At 38.3% G+C, this 24,419-nt stretch overlaps 1 non-coding gene across 1 annotated transcript; it reads left to right on the top strand.

The window, feature by feature from the left end:
• Positions 1 to 23,251: 23,251 nt before the first annotated feature.
• LOC139035379 (small nucleolar RNA U13) lies at positions 23,252 to 23,356 on the top strand. Its single transcript, XR_011488041.1, has one exon. It is a non-coding gene; the product is annotated as a small nucleolar RNA U13 (small nucleolar RNA).
• Positions 23,357 to 24,419: the final 1,063 nt, after the last annotated feature.

Here is a 24,419-nt window from a genome sequence, read left to right as displayed (position 1 = left end):
CTATTCCTTGGATCTCTGCATTCAAATGGGTATATCTTTCCTTTTCCCTTTTGCTTTTTACTTCTTTTCTTTTCACAGCTATTTGTAAGACCTCAGGCAGTCATTTTGCTTTTTTGCATTTCTTTTTCTTGGAGATGGTCTTGCTCCCTGTCTCCCATACAATGTCACAAACCTCCATCCATTTGCTCTATCCCTTATTTTTTCTAATCTACCATATTTAATCTACTTATTCTAATCTACATAAAGCTTTCTTATGAGTATGCCAAGAGTATTGCTATGTCAGGGCCTTTCATTTATTTTCCCCTCTGGCTGAAAATCTTTTACACTGGTATCCATATGGCTCCCTTCTCACTTTATTTGGATTTCTGCTCAAAAATCAACGACAAGCCTTTTTCTTTGACTCTGTATTTAGAATCGCCGTCAGTCTCTTTCTTCATACGCTGCTGTGTTTTTAATATTCCTTATTACTTTTAAGTGCACTCATATTTATTTGTTTACTGCCTACCTCCCTTCCCTAGAATGTCAGTTTTAAAAGTTGGTAGTCATTCATTCTTACTCACTCATTCATTCATCCATTCAGCAAATAATGGATATTGAACAATCTGGAAACAGAATGGAATGCACTATTGAGTGTTACTGTGCACCTTTGTAGATATTGTGGATTCACTAATGAGTCAGACTGAGTTATATGTTGTCCCTTGAGATACACTCAGTGACGATCATCATCTACCTGCATTTATGACCCAAAGAAATTCTTACACAGTTCCATAAGGGACAGAGAAAAGGGTATTCACTCCAGATTACTTGTGATAACAGTGAGTTGGAGAAAATTCAGAAGACCACAATGTGGAGAGTGGATAAGTAAAACATGATGGATGAATGTTATGAAGAATTGCACCACAGTTACAAAGAGTAGATAAGTTCACAAAACACTATGAATGGATCTCAGTGGTATAGTGCTGAGTCAAAAGAGTAAGCTGTTTATAACTTTTTATGTGAATTCAAAACATACATGCACAAATACCAATACAATTTTTGCAAGTGCCTACAAAAAAAAAAAAAAGATATATTAAATACATTTGAATGCTTCCATAGGGGAAGGGAATGAGATTGGAAGATGAGGGAAAAAGACAATGAAGTGAATCAACAAGTGAGCAAGTGAGACATAAAAGACCAGTGGTGATTGCGCCAATAATGTTAATATGTCACGATTAACTTAATTGACACCCAAAGTCTTTTCATTCCAGGATAAGTAGGGCTCTTTGAGCAGCTCATCGTGTGTCTCAGTTTACAGAATCCATAGCCTCCTGGATCATTTCTTCCGAATCATTTCACTCTGACTCCTGTTTAGCTAATAAGCAGACACATTTTTCCAGAATTCCTACAGCCATGTATGGAACAGTAATTCATAAGATTCAAATTCATATCCTTGAGATCTTAGGAGAGTCTAAATTTGAAGATAAGGAGTCAATTGTATTCTGTATTCTGTACTTACTGAGGCAGAGGAATGGTTACTAAAATGTTAACAAAAAAATTCAATTAGCTAGATGCTGTGAACTTTCCAGTTGACTGGTATTTTATGGAATGTGACTTAAAGTTAGAGAGCACACTCAACAATCACGAGCAGCAGTAAAAATGAGTCATGTACTGACCTGGACCACTGAATATTGATTTCTTAGAACACAGAGTAATGAAGTGGTTAAAAGCAGGGTTTCTGGATTCAGCCTGCTAGTATTCAAATACTGTTTCTTCCGCTTGCTAACCATGTGACTGTTATGTTTATATAACCTCACAAAATCTCAGTACCTTTATTGTTAAAAAGGGATAGAAAGAAAGTGAGGTTGCTCTATTCAGTTCAGTTGCTCATTCATGTCCGACTCTTTGATACCCCATGAACCACAGCAAGCCAGGCTTCCCTGTCCATCACAAACTGCCAGAGTCTGCCCAAACCCATGTCAACTGAGTCAGTGATGCCATCCAACCATCTCATCCTAGTCGTCCCCTTCTCCTCCCACCTTCAATCTTTGCCAGCATCAGGGTCTTTTCAAATGAGTCAGCTCTTCACATCAGGTGGCCAAAGTATTGGAGTTTCAGCTTCAACATCAGTTCTTCCAATGAACACCCAGGACTGATCTTTAGCATGGACTGGTTGGATCTCCTTGCAGTCCAAGGAACTCTCAAGAGTCTTCTCCAACACCACAGTTCAAAAGCATCAATTCTTCAGGGTTCAGCTTTCTTTATAGTCCAACTCTCACATCCATACATGACCACTGGAAAAACCATAGCATTGACTAGACAGACCTTTGTTGACAAAGTTATGTCTCAGCTTTTTAATATGCTATCTAGGTTGGCCATAACTTTCCTTCCAAGGAGTAAGCATCTTTTAATTTCAAGGCTACAATCACCATCTGCAGTGATTTTGGAGCCCCCAAAAATAAAGTCTGACACTGTTTCCACTGTCTCCCCATCTATTTGTCATGAAGTGATGGGACCAGATGCCATGATCTTAGTTTTCTGAACGTTGAGCTTTAAGCCAACTTTTTCACTCTCCTCTTTCACTTTCATCAAGAGGCTCTTTAGTTCTTCACTTTCTGCCATAAGGGTGGTGTCATCTGCATATCTGAGGTTATTGATATTTCTCCCAGCAATCTTGATTCCAGCTTGTGCTTCCTCCAGCTCAGCATTTCTCATGATGTACTCTGCATATAATTTAAATAAGCAGGGTGACAATATACAGCCTTGATGTACTCCTTTTCCTATTTGGAACCAGTCTGTTGTTCCATGCCCGGTTCTAACGGTTGCTTCCTGACCTGCATACAGGTTTCTGAAGAGGCAGGTCAGGTGGTCTGGTATTCCCATCTCTTGAAGAATTTTCCACCGTTTATTGTGATCCACATGGTCGAAGGCTTTGGCATAGTCAATAAAGCAGAAATAGATGTTTTTCTGGAACTCTCTTGCTTTTTCAATGATCCAGTGGATGTTGGCCATTTGATCTCTGGTTCTTCTGCCTTTTCTAAAACCAGCTTGAACATCTGGAAATTCACACTTCATGTATTGCTGAAGCCTGGCTGGGAGAATTTTTAGCATTAATTTACTAGTGTGTGAGATGAGTGCAATTTGCAGTAGTTTGAGCATTATTTGGCATTGCCTTTCTTAGGGATTGGAATGAAAACTGACCTTTTCCAGTCCCGTGGACACTGCTGAGTTTTCCAAATTTGCTGGCATATTGAGTGCAGCACTTTCACAGCATCATCTTTTAGGATTTGAAATAGCTCAACTGGAATTCCATCAGTTCCACTAGCTTTGTTCATAGTGATGCTCCTAAGGCCCACTTGACCTCACATTCCAGGATGCCTGGTCTAGGTGAGTGGTCACACCGTTGTAATTATCTGAGTCATGAGGATCTTCTTTGTACAGTTCCTTTGTGTATTCTTGCCACCTTTTCTTAATATCTTCTGCTTCTGTTAGGTCCATACCATTTCTATCCTTAATTGAGCCCATCTTTGCATGAAATGTTCCCTTGGTATCTCTAATTTTCTTGAAGAGATCTCTAGTCTTTCCCACTCTATTGTTTTCCTCTATTTCTTTGCATTGATCACTGAGGAAGGCTTTCTTATCTCCCCTTGCTATTCTTTGGAACTCTGCATTCAAATAGGTATAGTTTTCCTTTTTTCCTTTACTTTTTACTTCTCTTCTTTTCACAGCTATTTGTAAGGCCTCCTCAGACAGCCATTTTGCTTTTTTGCATTTTTTTTTTCCCTTGGGGATGGTTTTGAATCCTGTCTCCTGTACAATGTCACTAAACTACGTCCATAGTTCATCACCACTCTGTCAGATCTAGTCCCTTAAATCTATTTCTCACTTTCATTGTATAGTCATAAGGGATTTGACTTAGGTCATACCTGAATGGTCTAGTGGTTTTCCCCACTTTCTTCAATTTAAGTCTGAATTTGGCAGTAAGGATTTCATGATCTGAGCCACAGTCAGCTCCTGGTCTTGTTTTTGCTGACTGTATACTGCTTCTCCATCTTTGGCTGCAAAGAATGTAATCAATCTGATTTCGATATTGACACCGTCTGGTGATGTCCATGTGTAGAGTTTTCTCTTGTGTCATTGGAAGAGGGTGTTTGCTATGACCAGTGCATTCTCTTGGCAGAATTCTGTTATCCTTTGCCCTGCTTCATTCTGTACTCCAAGGCCAAATCTGCCTGTTACTCCAGGTATTTCTTGACTTCCTACTTTTGCATTCCTGTCCCCTATAATGAAAAGGGCATCTTTTTGGGGTTTAGTTCTAGAAGGTCTTGTAGGTCTTCATAGAACCATTCAACTTCAGCTTCTTCAGTATTACTGTTCGGTGCATAGACTTGGATTATCATGATATTGAATGTTTTTTTTTGGAAACAAGCAGAGATCATTCTGTCATTTTTGAGGTTGCTTAGTCACGTCTAACTCTTTGCGACCCAATGGACTGTAGTCTGCCAGGCTTCTCTATCCATGGGATTTTCTAGGCAAGAATACTGGAATGGGTTTCCATTTCCTTCTCCAGGAGATCTTCCCAAGCCAGGGCTTGAACCTGGGTCTTCTGCATTGCAGGTAGACTCTTTACATTCTGAACTACCAGAGAAGGTCTAAAAGGGATAAAATCCTAGCTTATAGGTTGGCTATGAGAATTAAGTGAAATATTTCATGTAAAGCACCTAGAATAATGCTTAATATTCAGTAAGTACTCAATAAATACTGACTTTTTCTGTCTTAAAATATCTCATGCTTTTATTGGACAGTATTTAGATTCTACTCCCATACCAAAGTGCTGTTTGATGCTGAGAGAAAAGAACACCAATAGCTATATTTTTTGATAAGTCTCATAATCTAATGGATATGATTAATACATGCACAAACTCCTGCTGTACCTTTTATTTGAACTCAGTATGTGCAAGATGCTGGGCATAATATATTAATTCTGTGTGGAGATACTAGGAAAACTTTTAGAAATGGTGACCCTTAGACATTCAGGCAGATCTTATGGGATGTGACCATAAGTTAAAACAGCTAAACTGATACCTGTGGAGGGAGCACTCATTTGAGAGCATCAATTGAGCAGTTTCTCTTCCTAAGATGAGTTACCTACACATGAGGAAATAACTCAAAAGAGAAAGAAAAGAGAAGGAAGAGAGGAGAAAGAGAGAAAAACAGAAAGAGAGTGAGATTGAGGAAGATGCATGTGTGTAACAAGACAGGCTAAATAATTTCTAATTTTTTTTCAAAATAGAGACAACTAAGAAATACAGGGTTTTCTTGGTGGCTCAGCTGGTAAAGAAATACTATAAGTGTAGACATACTGTAGAATGACTGAAAGGGCTGGTGGTAAGGATTTTAGATGTAATGGAATATGACATTTTCCATTTTATTTATCTATTTATTTTTGGATCAGAATTTTCCTCCCACAAATGAAATCTTACACAAATAACAGAGTTGTTAACAAGGTTAACTGTTTCTCAGATTGATTCAGGGGTAGGAGACCCTGAGCCCTGCTTTCTCAATCTCTCCTAGCCCCATACTTCAATTGGTCCCTGGGGTGCCACTATGAAACTCTAAGGCTCTGTAGAGACAGTTTTTAATCATAGCTCTAGTCCAACTGCCTCATTTATTGAAGGGCAGACTAAGTCACATGGTGAGGGTAAGTAGCTTGCTGTAGGTCCCAATGTAGAGTGGAACTGTTTTCTTGATTTCTCCTTCAAGGCTTTTGTGGGAGGGACATTGTAAAGCCTGCATTTTAAGCAAATCACCATGTTCTCACTTTGTTTTTACATCCAGTGTTTCATCAAAATAAAGTTTGGAATGTTACTCCAACCATTTCATCTCCAAGCAGAGTCCCAGGAGGTTGACTGTCTCATGAGAAAATATACAAAGCTTTTCATTTGGGAGACTGATGTGCCACTTGTCAAATTTGATTAAATAGGAATCGTAGTTGGCCAGAGTGGATTCCTTGAGGGCACCAAGAAACAGAAGTCTCCCCTATGGAGATTCAACACAAAGTTCCACTGGGACTAAAATTTATGTCTGGGAGCCAGGATATAACAAGCATACATTCATTTCTGGTGCTCAGATGAAGAGACCGTTGAGGTGATTTCTGAAGACCATGTAAGGATGTATAGGAGAGGAAAACGGAGAAGGTTGAGCTCTGTCATGGCCAGGAGATGTCAAAAACAATTAGGGAGGATTGGGGAGGATGTGTACTAGTTTTAGGAAGAGGAAAATGCAATCAATGGCCTCTTATGAATTAAAGTTTTAACTCAGTTTTAACTTTACTCCAGTGGAATATTCAACTGACTTAGAATTATTTTCATGAACATTTTCTGAGCCCTTACTGTGTCCAAACATTTGTGTGTCTCTTTTTCTGTCTTGCATATAGGGTTATTGTTACCATCTTTCTAAATTCCATATATATGCGTTAGTATAGTGTATTGGTGTTTATCTTTCTGGCTTACTTCACTTTGTATAATATACTTTGGATGATCAAAATACATTATTTCCCTCAGGAATTACATATGCAAAGGAAGTAAAATCATTCTCTTAAAGAGATATCTGCCCTCCCATTTTCATCGCAACATTATTCACAGAAGCCAGTATGTACAAACATGTCTTGAGTCCATCAACAAATTAATAGATAAAGAAAACTATATATACATACACACACTGACAAACACACACACACTAGAATATTCTTCATCCATAAAAATAAAGGAAATCTTGACATTTGTGACAACATGGATGAGCTTTGTGGTGTTATGCTGTGTGGTACAGAGAAGGCAATGGCACCCCACTCCAGTACTCTTGCCTGGAAAATCCCATGGACAGAGGAGCCTGGTGGGCTGCAGTCCGTGGGGTCGTGAAGAGTCGGACATGACTGAGTGTCTTCACTTTGACTTTTCACTTTCATGCACTGGAGAAGGAAATGGCAACCCACTCCAGTGTTCTTGCTGGAGAATCCCAGGGACGGGAGCCCGATGGGCTGCCGTCTGTGGGGTCGCACAGAGTTGGACACGACTGAAGCGACTTAGCAGCAGCAGCAGCAGCAGCTGTGTGGTAAGTTAGGCAGGGAAAGACAAATACTGTGTGATCTCCCATATATATATAGACTCTAAAAACATTGAAGTCATAGAAACAGAGAGTAGAACGGTGGCTTCCAAGAGCTGAGAGGTGGGGGAAATAGGAAGATGTGGGTCAAAGGGTACACAGTATCAGTTATGAGGAGGATAAGTTCTGATGGTCTAAGTTATAGTGTGATGACTACAGATAACAATACCATTTTGTTTATAATCTCACCATAACAATAACAACAAAATGATAACTATGTGAGGTAAAATATTTATTAAGTTAATGTTATTGTGGTAAATATTTTACATGTATCAAATTATCACATTGTATACCATAAACTTACATAATGTTATATGTCAACTATACCTCAGTAATAGAATTAAATATAGTGAGAGAAACAGACATGTATCTAATTTAACTGAAATATATCTTCTAAATCTTGTCTTCATAGGCTAGTAAGATGCTTCATTTATAGTGTATTTATTCACTAAAGGTATTGATAGTCCACCTGTATTTTAAAGGGATTTGAGACAGTTACAAAATGCTTAATAAGTGTATGAATAGATTGGAAAATCAGGATAGAATGGAAATCAGGACCAGAGCATAAAGAGTAATATAATTTTACTCTATACTACAGAGGAGAACTCAGTAAGTTAGTTCAAGTTATGATCCCACTACTTATTATCTGTGGGAACATTTGTAAGTTATTCAAGTTTTCTCATCTGTAAAATGACATAATAATAGCATCTACTTCATGGATTCTTGTAAGGAGTAAACTCTGTAATACATGTTATATTAATAATTGGTCAATAAAGTTTAGATATTATTTTGCTTTGCTTCTGGCAAGATTCTTCTATATTTTTCCCCATTATTTTATGGAGTTTTAGATTGCTATTGCATCCTGATGGTATTTTTTAAATTTGAAGTGCTCTTTCTGCTTTTATGTGTTTCTTTCAGTTGGTAAAGAATCCACCTGCAATGCAGAAGACCCTGGTTCAATTCCTGGGTTGGGAAGATCCACAGGAGAAGGGGTAGGCTACCCACTCCAGTGTTCTTGGGCTTCCCTTGTGGCTCAGCTGGTAAAGAATCCACCTGAAATGAGGGAGACCTGGGTTTGATCCCTGGTTTGATTGCTGGGTTGGGAAGATTCTGCTGGAGAAGGGAAAGACTACCCACTCCAGTATTCTGGCCTGGAGAATTCCATGGAATGTATAGTCCATGGAGTTGCAAAGAGTCAGACATGACTGAGCAACTTTCACTTTCACTTCACTTTTACTTTTTTGTAACTTTACTAATGCAATTATAATATCTTTGATTGTAAGGGTCTTTATTCATAATTAATTTTAGTTTTCTTCCACCTTGCATAGATTCTGATTCTTTGTTTGCTTTTTTAATCAGTTTTTTTTTTTTTGGTTCTAATTATTATCACTCAGAGTATTGACTTCCAAAATCATTTGATTTTGGCTCTCAATAAACAGTACTTTTTATATCAAAATCAACTATACAGCACACACATGCACGTGCACAAACATACACAGGCACAGATACACGTATTTATACACCATCTGGAATTAGAAATTCATGTAATAGTACTTTACTATGTGAACTCTCAAATGATAACTTGTTATTTAAGAACTTGACTGAAGTGGGGGCTCTAAGGGCACAGGTAGGCATTATTGACTCAGTTCCACTAAACTCAGTGTCCTGACTGGGCCACTCAGTAGATGATGTGCTGTGTGTCGGCTCAGTCATGCTTGACTCTTTTTGACCCTGTGGACCGTTGTCCCCCAGGTTCCTCTGTCCATGGGATTTTCCCAGCAAGAATACTGGAGTGGATTGCCATTTCCTCTTCCAGGGGATCCACCTGACCCAAGGATTGATCCTGTGTCTCCTGCATCTCTTGCATTGGCAGGTGAATTCTTTACTGCTGAGCCACCAGGAAAGTCCTCTGTAGATGATGCTTCAATGTTAGTATCATTGTTTTTCCTTTTAGTCTGGGCATGTTCCTAGGAGGGTGCTATTTCCTGTCAGCACGGTAAAGGCACAGGCATGTCTGTCAGCCTTGGAATCCTGTCAAGGAAAAGTGCTTGGGTATCAGTGTCCAAACACATTTTTATTTCCTCTTTTCAGTGTCATACATCATGCTATGGGTATCAGTTTTTTGTCTTTTGTATTTTTTTTAATGCCAGATTCCTACCCTGCTACTTCACTAGAATGGAATAACTCAGGTAGAAAGCAAAGGAAACATTTCTTCTCCAACCAGAGCCTTGAGAGTGAGACTCTTTGTTGATTGGGGGCAGGTAGAGATCACTTTTCCTCCAGATGGAGTGAAGAAGTGGGTGAATCTGACTATGAGGTAATGTGGCCATTTTATTGCCCTTCCATAAATAGTGGCAAGCATTCAAAATGTGTTAATGGGAAAGAAGACAAAACATCTCAGTCAATGCAGACTTCTGCATTACAGATTTGGGTTTTTCCTCACAGTCTTTTTCTGGGTAGAGCAGAACATTATATCTGGTTTAAGAGGTACTTTCCGGTTTTGTTGTTTCTCTTTTTCTTCACCACACTTGCAGTTGTACAAGTATCTCATGCAATTTCGGTGAATTGTTGCTCAGAATAGATCAATACCATTTCCAGTACTGACGGTTTCTCAAAGCATGTACCCCTCCAAAGCCACCTTGTGAACAATTCCATACAAGCTCATTTAAAGCTCCTTCGGAACTTAAGTACTCTGTAGGGATGGCACCTAATCGATTTTCTACAGCAAATTGACCCCCTCAGACCTTGAGCAGGCATCCAAGCTTTCCATAATACAGTGAAATGGGAGCCTCTTAGAATAAATGGTTGTGGTTGGGGGAAAAAGTTCAGAGGTGTTGACATGAATTGGAAAATTCTGACTAATTCATCCTCTCCAATAGTATGTTAGCATGGAAACTCTCATAGTGGTGAAAGAGATACCAAAATGTCTGAATTCCATCCCTTGGTGAAAATTCCAGATCCTTTAATTCACATTTTTGTGAAATTTTCCCCTAAAGATAGAAAATGTATACTGATTATATTTGTAAAGAAAATGTAAGTATTTTTTTTCATTACAAGAAGAGTATGTGCTAAGTTGCTTCAGTTGTGTCCAACTATTTGCAACCCTATGGACCATAGCCCACCAGGCTCTTCTGTCCATCAGATTCTCCAGGCAAGAATATTGGAGTGGGTTGTCATGCCCTTCTCCAGGATATCTTCCCATCTCAGGGATTGAACCTGCATCTCTTGAATCTCCTGCATTAGCAGGTGGATTCTTTATCAGTGGCACCCCCTGTGCATACTCATAAAAAGAAACTGTAAAGCCGGAAAGCAGGGAAATTATGATCCTGCCACATTTTTAATCCTTGAAAATAATCGCTTTTTAATGTGTGTGTATTTTTAAAATTTTCCAAATATAAAATTTTGAATATTTGAAAAAATACAGTTGTAATCCTCCCAATTATAGAATTCAGTTTCTTGCTTCTCCTGCTCTTGTACACTTAATGTAAGATAAAAGCATTTTTAATGATATTGCAAATAAATTATACATTTAATATTTAATTATATCTCAATATGCTATTGGGTTAATAATGATTTAATTATCTTTTATTGTGGGACATTTAAGTTATTTCCAATTAAGAGTAAAATAATGATATCATTTCACACTGGTGGGGAATAAAGACTTCCCAAAACCATCCGCTCAAAATGGACAACCATAAGTTAAAGCCCACTTCTTACCTTAATTCTAAATAAAGTCCTGATGGATTAATGATTAATATTTAAAATGGTATCATAAAATGCAAGAAGTGTATATGGGTAAATATTTAGATAATCTTCATGTAAAGGATCTTTCTAAGCAAGAAAACAAAGCAGAAACCACAAGGGAAATAATTGGTAAATTTTAAAGATAAATAGCAAACAAAGCTACCTAAAATATTTTAGAAATCAGTAATAAAACAAAGTTATAAAGATGGTTTAAATTTTATGTGTAGATCATTCACTATAGAAAAGATGACCATCACTTAAAATATTCACATATGCTACTAATAAACAATATATAAATTAAAACAGCAATGGATTATTTCTCCTGTTATATTTACAAATTTTAAAATGGTTAGAACACCTTGTGTTATCATGACTGTGGGAAAATAGGTACTTCTAAACACAGAGTGGAATTGTAAGTTGGTATAACTTCCCTAGAAGGTATTTTGCCAATATATATCAAAGACCCTGAATATTGAGTACTTTTATTTCTTGGAATTGATCTGAAGGACTATTTTCTATATTTTCACGAACAATCAAAAGCAACCTAAATGTCCAACAACACTGGGTTGTGAAAACATTTTGTTATGACCATAGAGGAGAAAGCAGTGTGGTTCCTAAATAAAATAATGTTAATTTATGTATAGTGTTAAGAAGTGGAGGAAAATTGGTATCTGTGAAATGGAAAAAGCATTATTGAAGAAAATGTGTAGTATGCTCTATTTTGCCTAGAATATTCTTTTGGAAGAATAGGCAAGAAAATGTGGTTACTTCTGGGGAGTGAGATTTTAGCTGGTGTAAATTTATGTACCTCTCACAATCAACATTTCCTACTTTTGTCCCATTCGAATGTACTTTTTTGAATAATAAAAATGTATAAATGAGGTTTTGATGTATACTGAAATCTATATGTCCTTAAGTACATTTATTATTTTTTTTTTTAAGATGAATGACCTAGAAGTGGGAAGGTCAGGACAAAAAATGTGAATAATTTTGAAACTCTTGATACAGCTTGCGAATTGCCCTGTATCATAACACCCTCATGGGTATTAACACAACCATGCCATTTTCACCTTATTCTTATCACCATTGACAAATTAATTTCTAGTAAGAGCACATTTTAAAATTTTAAATATTCTTTCATAAGTTAACTTTTCACTGTTGAAGTTTCTTCTTTGAGGGCATATTTGAAAAACCATTAACAAGAGCTTGTATTGCAGCAATGCATTTCAGATAATCATAAAACCAAATTTGGTTTTTTACAGGCCACACAAATGCTAAAGAATAATGATGACGTTTCTGGCTTTTTTACCTAAAAGAAGACAGTGGTAGGCAAATTCACTGATATTGATCATTTTTTTATTGTCTGCCTTTTGCAGTTCAGGTGTGCCCTTTGGAGGACCTTATACCTTTTCCCTCTTCATTCCAAAGGAGAAGTCAATTTTAAGGTAAAGGATATTTTTTCGAATTCTGTTTCTAAGAGTTGGTGTTTTCACTGTGCTAAGCAAAGAAGTTGAACTTTCTGGACCCTGGCAGCAATTGTCTGGCTTTTTTTCCCCTTTCTTTCTTTCCTCTCTGACTCATCCTCATACAGTTAATGGCAAATATGGACTCAATCTTAAGAACGGATTATGTGTGAGTTGCCTCCTAGCTCTAGTTCAGTTCAGTTCAGTTGCTCAGTCGTGTCTGACTGTTTGTGACCCCATGAATCGCAACACGACAGGCCTCCCTGTCCATCACCAACTCCTGGAGTCTACCCAAACCCATGTCCATTGAGTCGGCAATGCCATCCAACCATCTCATCCTCTGTCGTCCCCTTCCACTCCTGCCCTCAATCTTTCCCAGCATCAGGGTCTTTTCCAATGAGTCAGCTCTTTGCATCAGGTGGCCAAAGTACTGGAGTTTCCGTTTCAGCATCAGTCCTTCCAATGAACACCCAGGTGTGATCTCCTTTAGGATGGACTGGTTGGATCTCCTTGCAGTCCAAGGGACTCTCAAGAGTCTTCTCCAACACCACAGTTCAAAAGCATCAATTCTTCAGTGCTTAGCTTTCTTTATAGTCCAACTCTAACATCCATACGTGACCAGTGGAAAAACCATAGCCTTGACTAGATGGACCTTTGTTGGCAAAGTAATGTCTCTGCTTTTTAATATGCTGTCTAGGTTGGTCATAACTTTCCTTCCAAGGAGTAAGTATCTTTTAATTTTATGGCTGCAATCACCAAAGCACTGGACAAAAGTTCTTTCTGTCCCTCCCTTCCTTTTTCCTCCTTTCCCTTGCTCTACTCGCCTCTTTCCATCTCTGTCTCTCCCCTGTATTCTGTCCCTCCCTGATTAACTTGCTCTTCTTTGTTCTAGTCTTTCCTCACAATTGCCCTTGGCATATACAGAAGATCAGGTTTGAAGTCAGACTTACGTAGAAAGGAGCTAGGAAAGCTACTAGACTTTATTTGGTTTATGTAATACTGATAAAAAAAGACTCCTTTCTGAGGTCCACATTGGCTCATCAGGGCACTACATGTGGATTACAAGCAAAAGGCTTGAAGTCCTATAGAACCTGCATATACCTAGCCTTGTGCTCTGGGCTAGTTCATAGGAATCTTGGGAATACTGGGCTATGCGATTGTAGTGAGGAATAGGAATGCTAACTGCTCACAAAGAGCAGTACTCTCTTCTTCTTGGGCACAGAGTTGAACTGTATTACCCAGTTCCCTTTACAATGAGCTGTGTTCCTGACTGAATCTGAGCCAAAGCAATGTGAGTAGAAGTGACTAGTATGACTCCCAGGCCATGCCATTAAAACCTCCTACATGTGCTTCATGAATTGTCTGCCTCCAACTGGCATGGACTCATCACCCACGGAGAGCTCAAGATTCATGGGTTAACAATTGGATAACATCTTGGTTGAATAAAGAGTGTTTATCAATGCAGGGATACTCTCACCTGATATAAGATTTCTTATCAGGGCAGAGATCTTGGTGATGTTGCTTACTTCCTGGTAGGATGGCTCTTGAAAGTCTGGAGAAGGTAATGGCTTGCACTAAGCTGCGGAGAAAGGTTCAGTAGTGGAAAAGGATATCCACGAGTTTCAAAAAAGTGGGTACATTAGAGTGACTATAGGATTGGAAAGTCACCAGCCACCATGGTGTGTGGAAAAGTCCAGAGTCGACTGCATTTATCAAAGCAAAAATAATTATACATGTGAGAGGATCACCAGCATCACTGAGAACCTCAGCTGTAGCTGTCTTCCGTAGGCCAAGACTGACACCAGGAGAAGCCATTAAAGAGCTAGCTTCCCTTATAACAATGGGAATAATAGGACCTCAGGATAACAGAGACCAGGTGGAGCCATTTGATCATGAGAAACAAAATGAGTGCAATTATCATGAGTGGATCATCAGAGTAACATCAAAAGGGGCTTGACTTGCAAGGAGCTGGAGTGGTGATTAATAGAACTTGGCATCCCTAAGGGAAAATAAAAGGGCAGCCAATAAGGGAGTTGTTCAATTTATTCAAACAGAAGAAATCAAGGATGGGTGATGAGGAAGGTGATGACAATCTTCCCATTAGAAGTTACAATCTTTTGCATGGTTTCTGAACATGAGCCCTTTTTCAAACCTGTAACTCAATGACTGAAGCAAATATTGCATCACCAGGAAGAAAGGCCCTGCAATGCAGCAGTAATATGCATAGTAATGATTTTCTCTGTTCTTTCTAAATGGCATCTACATTTACTTAGCTATCCATATGCTGAAGACAAAGGGCAATATCCAGTCATTTCAAGAACAACTGAACATAGAGTCTAAGCTGACATTGATGTCTAGTGACCCAGTGCCATCAGAGCCCCCTTGTATAAGAGTGGGGATATATGGTATCCAGGTAAAAATGGAATTCTAGTCCAGAACCTGTTCATAGAGAATTGATTGGTTTCACAGATTCACATAGTGGTTAATTCATTATCCCCAAATGTATACTAGAATGGACCTACTTGGTAGTTGGCAGAGCTCCCCATTTTAGTTCCTGAACTAGTCAATGGGGGAAATCCAGTTGGAAATCTCTGGAAATCCTTCACTCCAGGAAAGAAAATAGCAACAGAAAATAGTAATAGCCTAACCCTAAAGGGAAAATGGTAGAAATAGTGCCCACCTTAATGCATTTAAGGTTTGCAGGTTTGATGATCCCATTATATTTAGCAATTTATTCACCATTCTCATCATTCAAAAAAAACAAGGCCTGGAGCATGATAGTGAGCTATCATAAATTTAAAGAAGGACTAGTCCCAATTGCAGCTGCTGAGTCAGATGTGGTATCTTCATAAGAGCAAATTACTGCTGCCTCATACACATACCATGGTGTGTGTCCACTGATGTTTCAAATGCATTTCCCCCCATTTTTATCAAGAAGAAGGAATGCAAGCAGTTTGCCTTTACAAGGGATGGACAGCATTTTACAGTCATGATTTTTGCCCCAGGACTGTGACAACTCTCTGGGCCTGTCATAATGTTATCCAGAGGGACCTGGATTGTCTGAGCAGAATGTCATTTTAGTTTACTGAATCAGAGGCTATATATATATATATATATATATATAGTCAGATAAGAAAGACATGGCAAGTACATTAGAAACCCTCCTCTATGTAAAAAGAGGCTGGAAGGTAAATCTTACAAAGTCTTAGTGTCTTGACAAATCAGTAAAGTTTTTAGAGGTTCAGTATTCTGGGGCATGCCGGAATAACCCCTGCACATCAAGGGATAAATCATTTTATTTTAGACTTTTCACTACTAAGAAGGAAGCATAACACTTGGTAAATGCCTCTGCATTCTGGAAGCACATATTTTATATGTATGCCTCTGGCCCATTTGCCACATAATTAGAAAGGCTATAGCTATTAATGATTCTAGAGCAGTAAAGCTCTTTAGCTGATCCAGGATACATTGAGGGTATATATCTGGATAGGAAATATAGTGTTATAAATATCTGTGATTGGAAAAAAGATACTATGTAGAGTTCATGGCAAGATGCAGTGTAAAAATCACAGCATAACCCTCCAATATTCTGAAGTAAGATCAAGCCATCTGCAGTAGTGATCTGCATACCAGTCAATAAACTACTCACATCATCCTACTCGGTCCTGATAATGTAGAGCTCTGACCATGAGCCATTAGGCAAGCATGTGAACTCAACTGCTCATCACAGGCTAGATTCTGTCAGATCCACTAAGTCTCATGGTTAGACAGGTTCCGGCAGGGATAAGGTCACTTTGAGGAGTGCCGTACAAGAATCCAGGAGTCACACTGACATAGAAAACTAAAAATGACTGGCCAGAGTTGGCCAGCTCACTGATTGAGTGGGAATATTTTCCAGTCATGCTCCAAGACCTGTTCTCTAAGAATTCTATCTTGAAATGAGCCAGTACATTGTCCAGCAAATGTTCATGAATTACTGCCAATTCTCTAATATTCAAATGAACAAGGTCATTTTTCTGCAAGTGCCTTGAGACTGATGTTTTAAATAACTGTATCCATCACAAGACTGACTCTCAAATCTCAGAGCTTTCACAAATGCTAGGGTGATGCTGGCATTTACCTTGTTTATTATCTCATTCCCCTGCTAGAATGCAAACTCAAGAAGAGCAGTAATTTTGTCTGTCTGATCATTGCTATATCTGTCCCTAGATCTAGGTCCACTGTGCCTGACATGTGGGCTTCCCAGCTGGCTCAGGTAAAGAAGCTGTGTGCCAATGCAGGAGATGTAGGAGATGCCTGTTCGATCCCTGGCTCAGGAAGATCCCCTGGAGAAGGAAATGGCAACCCACTCCAATATCCTTGCCTGGAGAATCCCATGGGCAGAGGCGCCACCTGGCAGGCTGCAGTCCAAGGGGGTCACAGAGAGTCTGACATGACTTGATGACTAAACCACCGCCACTGCCAAAACTAGGACTGTGCCTGATATATAGCAGTTGCTCAATAAATATTTTTGGGGAATAAATGAACCATCCATAAGGGTCTAGTGCAGTATCTTATTTCTGTTCTCTTCGGTTAGTGGGGGTATGCTAGTACACTAAACATGGAATGAAATACAGTGGACACTCAGGTTACAGAGACAGTGAGGAGATATGGGGAAGCCATTTTATGAAGGTGTTGACTATTTCTTCATATCATCCTTTGAGGGGAGATTAGTGGCCCTAATTAACCATACACCCAATTCTAAGTCATTAATCTTAATAAAAGGAAAAATCAAGAATAGGAAAATACTGGCCTCCAAGGGTATTTTATGGAGAAGGCAATGGCAACCCGCTCAAGTATTACTGCCTGGAGAATTCCATGGACAGAGGAGCCTGGCAGGCACAGTTCATGGGGCTCTAAGAGTCGGATACGACTTAGCGACTGCACCACCCTCACCACCAGGGGTATTTTAAAGTTCTCCATTTGATGAAGGACCACAGGTGCAGAGGCTGTCCTACTAGCCAGGAGGCTGCCCAGACTTGTTCAGTTCTGAGTACTCTGAAATTCTCTTAGTCTTGCTTCTTCTTTCCCTTATGTCTTCCTCTTCCTTAAACCAGAATGGCCTTGGCTTCAGAATGATGTACACTGTGGGTCAATATTCAGGGTGGATATATGTGAATTTATAGTTTAGTTAGCAGACGATCATGTCAAAAATGGCATGTTAGTTTAACTCAACTCACCAGCAGATACAATGCAGAATGGGAAAAAGAAAATTATTTTTATGTCCAACAGCATACCCTAAGGCAAAATAATTTATTGTGGTGATGAGACTATAAATGTCTCTAAGAATAGGCAGTTAATAATGATGCTTCTGTACTCTTGGAATCAGAGTTGAATTCACTGGTTCCTGGAGATTCCACTTCTTATCAATATTCAGATTGAATTCATATTAGGATCAAAATAAGAAAAAGTGTATCTGCCAATTTATTCCTATGAATGATCACATATCTGCTTTCTATCTTAGGGAATTTATCACCTAAAACTCATTTGACACAGAGAATCCTGGCCTTTGCATGGCAGTGGAAGCATATTAAGGTAAGAATTTTAAGCTAATATAGCTTTCTAGTCCCAAGTGAAAAAAATAACAAAATAATTTAAATTGACCTAAGTTCTTGATAACCTCTTCAATGTGCTTATATAAACTTCTTTACTGTTCCATTAGAATGTCGTCACTTGAAATTCATTTTCTGTTGAAGGTTCATTGCAAATGATGAAATTATTCTGAAGTACTATGACTAGAGTGAACTAAAATGAGTTTTTGGAGCTTCAATGTCTAAAATAAATATATATTTTTTCAAATCTGTCAAAATGCCAAGGGTTTGTAGCATGTCACTTGAGGGAGTCTATCTAGCCAAAAACCCTGACTTTTTGCATGCTTTGAATTTTAGTTGAATGCACTGATTATCTTGAAGGAATTGTGATTTGCTCAAAACTGCATTCTATTCCATCCCAATTCTAGCAGTCTTTACTTACTAAATGACTTGATACCAACAGCCACAGTTACAACAATAGTCACTACTAGATTGACTGCTCATCAGGAACTTAATGAGGTTATATATATAAACTTAATTTGTTTCTCATAAATTCTACTATGGATATAGCTATGAACTATTGGTATGAGTATTCCCATGTCACAGGTAAGGGAACTAAGGCTCAATGAAGTTAAATAATTTTATTCCCAATTAGTTGGTAGGTGTAATCGACAGATAGTTAAAACCAGATTTGTCCAACAACAAAGCCCATTACAAACACCATCATGTTGGGCTGCTTGTTATTATTGTGGTGACATCTTCTGACATCCATACGACTGTTTAATGTTTATCTAGAACTATCTGGAGAGTTGGTAGAAAGGTAGAAAATCGCTTACTTGCCTTATGTTTTAAAAAGACAGATTCTCTCTATGCTATGAATTAAATTATTTTTAAATGGTACAAGCAATGAAAGGAAACATTTATTTAAGATATACTATGTACAAAGAATACTGTGGTGTTGAAGACTCTTGAGAGTCCCTTGAACTGCAAGGAGATCCAACCAGTCCATTCTAAAGGAGATCAGTCCTGGGTGTTCATTGGAAGGACTGATGCTGAAGCTGAAACTCCAGTACTTTGGCCACATCATGTGAAGAGTTGTCTCATTGGAAAAGACCCTAATGCTGGAAGGGATTGGGCACAGGAGGAGACGACAGAGGATGAGATGGCTGGATGGCATCACCAACTCGATGGACATGAGTGTGAGTAAACTCCGGGAGTTGGTGATGGACAGGGAAGCCTGGCATGCTGCGATTCATGGGGTCGCAAACAGTCGTACACAACTGATAGACTGAACTGAACTGAACTGATGTACAAAGAAAGAGCTATGTTCACTTCAAAGAGAGCATAGCATATTAGAAAGACTAGGTCTAGATGTGTCTTGGGAGGTGTATAGGCCTGAGTTTCAATCACAGGTTTGCACTGTGAGCTCTTAGTTTATATTCTAGTCCCTTGCCTATTTGCTCTTATATCCATTCCTTTTGCTTCCCCTGTTCCATTCTGTATTGCAGAGCACTGGCTTAGGCAAATTGCATTTCATATGGTCTTTTGCTAATTGGATTCTAGCTAGGATCGACTAATGGAAGGCCTGGGGAGAAGTCCGCAACTGAGAAAGAAGCTGGGCTCTTTCTCCCCTGGTGTCTCTGCTTTACACAGAACCTTGTCTGTCGTTCCATCTCCCTTCATATTTCCCAGTTATTGAAGGATATTGGTTCTAGCTTACACTGGACCCCCCTAGCTCTTGGGCTCTAGTGATAATAGCGTTACCTATACTTTGTCCCTCCAGTCTTAGAAACTGGCGGTGGCTTCCCTCTGTTCCTGCTCTGGTTGCCTCACCGTCTCCTATTAGCTCTGTCAGCATCTCCAGTCTTTTAGTGACTAGTTCTGCTTGTTAAATATCCCTTATTGAACACCTTAATGTGGGTTGTATTTTGTTAACTGAACCTGACTTATATAGTATGACCAAATAGTCAACTTCACTGAGACTCAGTCTCCTTTTTTAAAAGTGATAATAATTACAGTTGACCCTTGAACAACTTGAATGTTAGGGGTGCTGACCCCCACACAGTCAAAAAAATAAAAAAGAAAAGAAAAAACACATACTGCTGTCTCTGTCTCAAAAACCAAGGGTTTGATGAGTGACTCACCCAAGGGCAAGAAGCTGAAACAGGTTGGATTGAATCAGGTCTCAAACCCTAGGTCTTTTTATTCCATACATTGTGATCCATAATCAAGGACAAAATCTCCCCCACACTTAGTTAACTTAAGGATCTGTGAAATGAAGATATATCTACATGTATGTGTACCTGTGCAGTTCAAACCTGTGTTAATCAACTATACTTCTAAGTTACTTAAATTCTCAGAGCCTCATTTTCCTCTGTTATGAAACATGGATAAAAACAGTACTTAACACAGAAATAAGCTAATTCCTATAAGAAACACACCATCCAAATTCAGCAGCTTATCTAATAAATGAGCAGTTCACTGCATATCTAGGTAACATAGGATGGAGATGTGGGGCTGGGGTGAGTCTCTAGTTTACACCATCATTCAGAGGCTCAAGCTGTGGCAACTTAAGCATCTTCAGCACTCCATTTCCAAAGTTGCCTTGGGGGTCATGTCCATTCCACTAACCAGAAAATGAAAGATCATGTGAGTAATTCTTATGGCCTGAGCCTGAATGAGGTTTAACATCATCTCTGCCCACAATCCATTGATTACATCTCAGTCATACTCCCTTATCTAATAGCTTGGAAGACTGGGGAATGCAGTCTTGATAACTGTCAAGGAGGAAAAGAAATTATTTTGGTGATCATCTAACAATTTCTGCTGCAGCTTCATAGGGACTTTGTGAGGATTAAATTAGGTAATAACCTAGACTGTTTAGAACATTGCCTAGCATATAGCTAGCATCATATAAGTATAAGATGTGACTAATATTTTTAGTATTAAAGAGGTAATGTTAATAAAGAGTCTAGCAAAGAGTCTGACACATAAAATATTGGAGAAATATAATGTATCACTAACATCGTCATTAGAACCATCATCATTTATATCATTTGAACCATCATCTGAGAACTGAGATCTCAATATAAAATTTGGCTTTACCATTATCTTGGGTAAGAATTTTCTTTTTAATTCACGGTTTTCCATTTGTGAAACAGAAATGCCAGTGTTTTTTATTGGTGATGATAAGGATAATGATTTAGCTACCCTAAATTATAGAATAGCTAGGAATATTAAATGAATTTAGATATATAGTTGCCTACTACAATATTTAGTACATGACATATACTCAACATTAAGTCTCTTCTCCTTTCATAGATTACAAGGATAAAAGGAAGGTGAGAGAAATACAAAGATCAATCAAAATAGTTTTTGTATATAAAGCTAGACATAATCTGTAGGGAAAGAAGAAATATACAATATTCTAGGTACTTCAGTAAAAAAATATTTATGTGTATATGTATATTTGTGTGTCATACATATATGTTCAGATAGTGAGAAGTACTACCAAAAACCCCAAGAGGCAGAGAGAATGTTATAAAGTAATGGTGATAGGGATAAGGGTACATTCATTTTGAAACCAGGCAACTTGGAGTCTAGGATAAAATAAAACAAGACACATATATTTTGATCATCAACATTTTTACTACTCTCATGTCATCCACTACCATGGAAGTTAGGTAATGTCTTAGTCCAAACTTGCTCAGAGAGAGCTGCTAAGAGATATTATCAACTTTAATAATGACAACATTTGCTGTATCCTCTCATCGCCATAGTAACCCTCACACAAAAGAGATAAAAGAAGAGATCTGCTGAGTTTTCAAGTGCCACATGAATTGGGTTCCAAGTTTAGAAGACCTGTCAATTCAAATTTATACATGGATGACTCCAGAGTATTATATATTCTGTTGGGGTTAGTGGGAACAGAAATCAAAGAAAGAAGAAAAAAATGAAAGTCAGTATGCAAACTAATTGCTATTTAAATCTATTTGGCTTTAGAATCATGGTGACTAAATTTATTTCTTCACCCCCAAACAATTGGTTTGATGAGTATGTGAAATTACTACAGATGAATCTACTGAATAATATAGAAAATCTATGTTAGTAATCTAGGGATTGGTAGTTGTCTCACCTTAGTGAGTTCCTCAGGTGACAAGACAAATCTTTACATGTATGTATTATAATCTACCTTTTAACATTAACCTTAGATTTTATTGAGATGGAAAAATAAAAGTGATATAATAAAAAATAGCAATCTTGTAGGGAATTACCTCATATCAGTGATACAGAGAAAAGGAGAAGAAAGAAAGAGGAAGGGGAGTTCCTATAGCAGGAAACCAAAAGCCTTCCCAGAGGTTTTGGCATCAATTCTTACAAGAAACAGTCTCTGAGGATGAGGTGGGAGTGTGAATGGGGGAGGCATCAGGAGATACAGGTAGCATTCCTAAGCATCATGACCCACACGAGATCTGTAAGCATTGGTTCTGGGCTTCTAGTATTCAACCTGTATTGACACTAGGCTAGTTTTATGGAATGAATAAGAGACATTTCCATGTTCGTTTGTAGCCTGGAATAGTTCCTGTAGGATCTGATTTACTTGTTCTTTACATGCTTACTTCAACCCATCTTTCAAACCATGTGTTCCTGGTTCCATTATTAAGTTGTTACAAGAGAATATTGGCACAGTGAGTAAAAGCGAAGGGAAGAGATGTGAGTCACCTAACTCTGGTGGTCCTGTACACAGTGGCTGCAGTTGTGTCTGAGGTCAGAAAGCAAATCTATGTCCGGAAAACTCAAGTGGAGATTTAAATGGTAGTTGGAGATTACATAATTTATAGTTGAACTAGGTATTGGATGTGACAGAGAGAAAATAGTTAGGAATTACTCCAAGATTTTTGACCTGAGCAAATAGAATGGAATTACCATTAACCACCATTCAACTGCAGTGAAAAAGACTATAAAGAGACCATATGTATTAATACCAGGCTGGTTTTGTGAGATTAACTGTACATTTTTCCATGTCCATCCATGGCTGGAATAGTTGCTGCACAATCAGATTTGTATCTTCTTTATGTTCTCTCTAACTTAGGTTTTCAAGGTACCTGAACTTCCCTGGAATCCTTTATAAAGGACGTATAGAAACAACTGAAAAACACTTTTCCATCACAAGAAAAGCATTCAAGTACAAGTCTTTGGCAATGAGTTTAAGAATAATGACTAAGCTATTACTACTACTATGAAAATCCAATCTCCTCTCAAAGTAAACCTCCATTTTATTAATTCTCCAAAACAGCCATTAAGTTTGCATTTTTGCATCCAAAAAGAAACAGTTTGATCCTTTTGTAGTTCATGAGCATGATGATTGGGTGTTCACGCTGCTGCGTGATATGTGCCTCCCTCTAAACCTTGTTACGACATCGGCACATTACCTTTCTGATGTAAAAAAAAAAAAAAAAAAAGAAACAGTTTGTTTCCTTGAAATTTGGCTAGAGCCTGTTCAGAAGTGTTGGAAGTCCTCAGAGAACACTGTTTAAATACATGACAATGTCCATGGAATTTGTGTAATGCAGTGTTCCTAATCTGATCATTCTGCTTTGATTTAGAAAAATCTGTGGATAAAGTGAACTGGGAAGCTGTGTATATGGCAACTGTAATGACGTGTCCACTGTGGATGCCTTACTTATGATCTTGTAAGTGAAAGAGTGAATGGGTAAAAAGCTTTTTAAAAATGCTTTTAAAAAATCATCTCCAACAGATTCTAGAACAGGGATCCTCAACCTTTGGGTTGCTAGCTGATACCTCCTGTCAGATCAGCAGTGGCATTCAATTAGAAATAAAGAGCATGATAAAAGTTATGTGCTTGAATCATCAGACTTTAGTGGTTTGGTCTCCTTGCTGTACAAGGGACTCTCAAGAGCCTTATCCAACACCACAGTTCAAAAGCATTAGTTCTTCGCTGCTCAGCCTTCTTTATGGTCCAGCTCTCACATCTGTACATGACTACTTGAAAAACCATAGCTTTACTATACTATACTATATTTTTTAATTAATTACTTTAATTGTAGGCCAATTACTTTAAAATATTATAGTGGTTTTTGCCATACATTGACTTGAATCAGCCATGGGTGTACATGTGTCCCTATGCTGTCTAGTTTTGTCATAGCTTTTCTTCCAAGGAGCAAGTTTCTTTTAATTTCACAGCTGCAGTCACCATCCACAGTGATTTTGAAGCCCAAGAAAATAAAGTCTGTTACTGTTTCCATTTTTTACCCATCTATTTGCAATGAAGTGATGGGACCGGATGCCATGATGTTAGTTTTTTGAATAGTGAGTTTTAGGCCAACGTTTTCACTGTCCTCTTTCACCTTCATCAGGGCACTCTTTTTAGTTCCTGTTAGTTTTCTGTCATTAGGATGGTATCATCTACATATCTGAGGTTATTGATATTTCTCTTGATTCCAGCCTGTGCTTCCTCCAGCCCAGCATTGTGCATGATGTACTC

The sequence above is a fragment of the Odocoileus virginianus genome, chromosome 5 (assembly GCF_023699985.2).
Source record: "Odocoileus virginianus isolate 20LAN1187 ecotype Illinois chromosome 5, Ovbor_1.2, whole genome shotgun sequence".
Classification (NCBI taxonomy): Eukaryota; Metazoa; Chordata; class Mammalia; order Artiodactyla; family Cervidae; genus Odocoileus; species Odocoileus virginianus.
Note: the sequence above shows the minus strand (reverse complement) of the source record. Positions and strands in the feature narration are given on the sequence as shown.